Source organism: Euleptes europaea, chromosome 7 (genome assembly GCF_029931775.1).
Source record: "Euleptes europaea isolate rEulEur1 chromosome 7, rEulEur1.hap1, whole genome shotgun sequence".
In the NCBI taxonomy this organism is placed as follows: domain Eukaryota; kingdom Metazoa; phylum Chordata; class Lepidosauria; order Squamata; family Sphaerodactylidae; genus Euleptes; species Euleptes europaea.
The window spans coordinates 71,229,615-71,235,045 of NC_079318.1; the positions used below are offsets into that span (position 1 = coordinate 71,229,615).

The window sequence follows — 5,431 nt, forward strand, 5'->3', positions numbered from 1 at the left end:
AGCTACTACCTGGAAGCTGGCAACCCTAGTGGGGGTGGAAATGAAATCAGGCTACATACTGACATAATCCAATGCTCTCGGAATTCTATGGCAATGCCAAAGCATTTATAGAGAATCAGTTGACATGCTAACATCACATCTGGGTTTTTGCCCAGATGTGATGTTAGCACGTAGCCCAATGTCATTTCTGCCCCCTGCCCTGCTCCCAAAGTTCCCCTGGGATGCTGGGCCACTGCTTGGCATCCCGAGAACTAAATTTATTTATTTTTATTTATCTGAAACATTTGTATGCCACCTTTCCAAGCAATCAAGGTTCCTAGGGCAGCAGACATAAAACCATTAAAAAAAATTAAGCAGTTGTGGCCTGGGAAATTCCTGAAGATTTAGGGTGCCTGTGGACTAGGGTTGCCAGGTCCCTCTTCACCCCCGGCGGGAGGTTTTTGGGGCAGAGCCTGAAAAGGGCAGGGTTTGGGGAGGGGAGGGACTTCAATGCCATAGAGTCCAATTGCCAAAGCAGCCATTTTCTCCAGGTGAACTGATCTCTAGCGGCTGGAGATCAGTTGTAATGGCAGGAGATCTCCAGCTAGTACCTGGAGGCTGGCAACCCTAGAAATTGGGAGGGAGGGGGAATTGGCAGAAATCCTAGAGTGTCGCCCTGATATGATGATGTCACTTCGGGTTTGTGCCAGCAGTGAAGTAGCATCATCAGTGAAACACCAATAGTCCAGACACAGCCCCACGCCCCATCTTCTGAGCTGGGCTGGCAACCCTACTGCGGGCTTATGTTCACAGATACAGCTTAGATCATTTAAAAAGAGGAAAAACAGAAAATCCTTCAGACTGTAACAGAGAACAAAATATGCATGAATAAAATTTGTTTTAGAAAAAATGACATGAAGGAAAGCTATTTCACTATTATAAAAATTAACTCTGATTGCATTCCTAATATTTTTCTCCTACATCCTTGAATACCTTTGTTAGTTTATATCGCAGTTCATCTGGTTCTGAGTTAAGGGTTAGTTCCTTTGTAATGTCTCCAGCACCTCTCAACGTCTATTGATTGTGCTCTCATTAAAACAGCAAGATCATAAATAAAAAGCAGGAGAGAGGAGGGGGCTGCAAAGAAGGAGAGCTCTTTGTATCCAGCAAGGTGATCTGAAAATAAAATTGAAAGCGGCGAGAGAAAAGAAAGAGGGGAAATGAAAATGTAAGGCGGAACTGAAACTCTGTTTTAAAACATGCAGGCAAGCTTTTTGTTCCTGACTTGAGCAAAAGACATGCAACTGTTTGATCAAAAGTGAGTCCTGCTGAGTTCCGTGAGGTTTACTCCCAAGTGAGTTTCAGAGGGGTGCTACTGTAATAACACCTTGCATTTATATGGAGTTGGAAACACTTAATGGGGAAGGGGAAGAGCGGTGGCTCAATGGCAGAGCATCTGCTTGTTGTGCAGAAGGTCCCAGGTTCAATCCCTGGAAGCTCCAGATAAAGGACGAGGAATTCAGTGATGTGGAACACCTCTGCCTGAGACCTTGGAGAGCCTCTGCCAGTCTGAGTAGACAATACTTATCCTGATGGGTCAAGGGTCTGATTCAGTACAAGGGAGCTTCATATAGATATATTTTCCTCACAACAGCCACCTGTGAAAGATATTAAGTCAAGAGACCACATTGCAGAAGATGGAAGAGTGGCTTGCCTAAGACCTTCTGGTGAGTTCATGGAAGATGTCAGATTCGAACCAGGTTCTTCCCTGTTGCTAGCTCAATTGTCTATTCACTCTATTACATCAACTCCTTCTTCAAAGCTTCTAAGGATACAAGGCAGGACTATACAACACTGCCCAGTCAATCTGAAGAGGACAGCTCACCATCCATGTATGGCAGCCCACCAAAGGCAGGACATACCTCCTATATTCCTGTCTGCCTAGAACTGTTAAAACCTAGGAGGCATCATGCACCCGACAGGATGCGATACATAGCCAATGGCTGTGTTTGCCTTAGAGGTCACGTAAAGTTTGCTTATGGTGGTTTAGATCACCTGGCATCACATGAAACTGCCTTATCCTAAGAGACACCATTGGTCTATCAGATTGCTTTAAAAGAGAATTAGATAAATTTGTGGAGGAGAGGTCCATCAGTGGCTATAAAGGCAGAGTACCTCTGAATTATGGTTGCTTCAGGTGGGGCCTGGAGTTCTCCCACAACAGCAACTGATCTTCAGACTGCAGAGATCAATTAGCCTAGAAAAAATGGCAGTTTCAGGTGGTGGAGTCTACGGCATTACATCTCTGCTGAGCTCCCTCCCTTCCCCAAACTCTGACTTCCTCAGTCGTTGCTCGTAAATCTCCAGGAATTTCCCAAGCAACCCTATTCTGAATACCACTTGGGGGAAACAATTAGGACTTCTGTGCCAACTAAATGATTGGCCATCACTGCAGCAGCAAGTTCCACAAGTTCTTACAGTATAAAGAAGTAGTTTCTTCTATCTGCCCTGAATCTGCTGCCCATACAAATGCTTTGTGATGACAGTTGCATGTTAAATGCTTTGTGGTGTTGTTAGGATGAGGTGAGCGGCTTCATCATGAGTCACTTTGGGCAGTGGATTTAAATAAATAGGCTACAAAGATATGGATCACATTAATAAAACCACACCAGCTGTAGATGTATTCCTGATGAAAGTGCTATGAATAACCCTCAGTTCCATTCCCTGGAAAGAAGCTGGAGTAATGGAGAAGAAGCTCACCTGTGGTGGACCTTCGCCAGTTCTGTAGTTTTTAAAAGCCCAGGAGCCTGGCAGAAGACAAGATGGCCTGCCCTAACTGAGGACTGGATCCATAAGAGGCCATTGAGTCATCCTGTTTAAATTGATGATTATTTGCCAGGGGATGGGTGTAGGGCTGTCAATTCGGTTTGTCCCGAACCGAAAAACAGCCGAATTTCCCCCAATTCGGCGGTTTTCAGTTCGGATGGAACCGAATTCAAAAAAAGGCGGGAAAACGAGCCGAATTTGGCAAGTTTGGGGTGCGCCAAATAAATTCAGCAAATTCGGGGGCTCAGAATCAGCAGCATAACCGTCAGTAAGCAGCATTCTCCTGTGGCCAGTTGGTGGCCAAGCTGGGTCTTCTTCTGGCCAATCAGTCACAGTTGAGTGCATGAGCCCAGCTGCTGCGTGGCCCAGGGAGAGAAAGAGAGTGTCTGTTTGTGTGTGAGAGAGATACCCGTGGGGGGGTGCACATTCACGCCTTTCCGCGGCTCCGGGGGGGGCATGTTTGGAGGTAGAGGTCCCAAAATTTCAGTGTAGCTTCAGGGGACCCTTCTTGCAAGAACCCCCAATTTTTGTGAAGATTGGGTAAGGGGGTCCTGATGTATGGGGCCTGGAATGGGTCCCCCCCAATATGCCCATTGGAATAAAGCGATTAAGAACACATTCGCGGCTTTCCATGGCTCCGGCGGGCATTTTTGGAGGTAAATATCCCAAAATTTCAGTGTAGCTTCAGGGGACCCTTCTTGCAAGAACCCCCAAGTTTGGTGACGATTGGGGCAGGGGGTCCCGAGTTTTGCAGTCCCCCCCATCCACCCACTGGAATGATTGGGAGCAGGTGATCCTGTGCATCTACAGAGCGGCAAATCCAAGGCAAAACCTCCCGTGCATAAATGGAATCGTATTGGATTACTCCTGAGTCCTGACTCCCAGTCCCTGCTCCTGATGGAAGAGAAGAAATCCACAGTAAGACCCATTTTGGGGCTTTTCTCTATAATTTTTTTTCCTGTGTGTGTGTATGTGGGGGGGGAAGCAGTCTGTGTATGGGGGGAGCAGTTTCTGTGGGTGGGGGGAGCCAAAGGGGGGTTTTGCCCGTTCTGCCTGGGGGGGGTGCCAGCTCGCGTCTCTCTCTCTCCCTGGTTTGAGGGGGGGCTTCAGTTGTGTGTCCTCAGGTTTTCCCTCATTCATAAGATCGGTTAGGTCTATTTTGATGCTCGCTCAAAACTGATTGTGAATTAAACGATGCATTTGCCCGGTCCCGAGACTCCCGACTCCCGAGTCCGATGCAAAAGGGGAAATTCCACCCCCACTTGCTCCTTATGCATAGCTAGCGTGCCTCTGTCCCTTTCCATGGTTTGCAAACTCCCAAGGTCACGTCACGTGTTGCTTTGCATGGTTTTGCAAACTCTGGGTCCAAACGGTCTATTTATTTCTATTGATTCCAATGGGCAGAGGGGGGAACCTTTCCAGGCCCCATAAGTTGGGACCTCCTGCCCCAATCGTCACCAAACTTGGGGGTTCTTGCAAGAAGGGTCCCCTGAAGCCATGCTAAAGGTTTGGGGCTTCTACCTCCAAAAGCCCCCCCCCCGGAGCCGCGGAAAGCCGCGAATGTGTTTGTAATGGCTTTATTGCAATGGGCAGATGGGGGGAACCCTTCCGGGTCCCATAAGTCAGGACACCCTGCCCCAATCGTCACCAAACTTGGGGGTTCTCGCAAGAAGGGTCCCCTGAAGCTACGCTGAAATTTTGGGACCTCTACCTCCAAACATGCCCCCCCGGAGCCGCAGAAAGGAGCGAATGTGTTTTTAATGGCTTTAAACGGCCGAATCTTTTCCCGAACTCCGAATCTCATGCCGAATTGCACGGATCCGAATCGGGGAAGTTCGGACTTCGGCATTTCCTGAATAAAAACTGGCTGAATTTTGCCTAATCCAAATTTTACCAAAAAAAAAAATTCCAACAGCCCTAGATGGGTGCTGTTTCTGGCTTTCAAATCTCTTGTTCTACTAAAACCTTCATGAACCCCTGTGAAGGTGGAAAGGCCAGGTTGTTAAGGAATTCAGAACTGGCCCTCCTTGAGTAAACATGTCACCTTTCAGAGAGTTACAGTGTTCTTTGCCAGCAGCTGGGCAGGTCAGAGATCTCATATTTCATCTTGACTTAGAATCATAGAAACATAGAGTTGGAAGGGATCTCCAGGGTCATCTACTCCAATCCCCTACACAATGCAGGAAATTCCACACTATCTCCCCCACACACACACACACACACACACAGTGACCCCTACTCCATGCTCAGAAGATGGCCAAAAAAACCCTCCAGGATCTTTGACCAATCTGGCCTGGAGGAAAATTGCTTCCTGACCCCAAAGTGGTGATTGGCATTTCCCTGAACATGTAAAAAAGGGCCACAAGAGCCAAGCACTGACAAAACCCTTCCTGCCCTCCCTCTCATGATATACCTAAGTACACAGAATCTGCAATGCTGTCAGATGGCCATCTAGCCTCTCTCTTAAAAACCTCCAAAGAAGGACAGCCCACCACCTCCCATTTCACTGAGGAACTTCTCTATCTGTCAGGAAGTTCTTCCTAATGTTTAGCCAAAAACTCTTTTAGTTTAATTTCAACCCATTGGTTCTGGTGTGACTTTCTGGGGCAACAGAAAACAACTCCGC

The 5,431-nt window shown here is 47.4% G+C and overlaps 1 non-coding gene across 1 annotated transcript; it reads left to right on the top strand.

Moving 5' to 3' along the window:
- The first annotated feature begins 1,412 nt into the window (after positions 1 to 1,412).
- Positions 1,413 to 1,481, top strand: TRNAN-GUU (transfer RNA asparagine (anticodon GUU)). Its single transcript has one exon. It is a non-coding gene; the product is annotated as a tRNA-Asn (tRNA).
- The last annotated feature ends 3,950 nt before the right edge of the window (positions 1,482 to 5,431 follow it).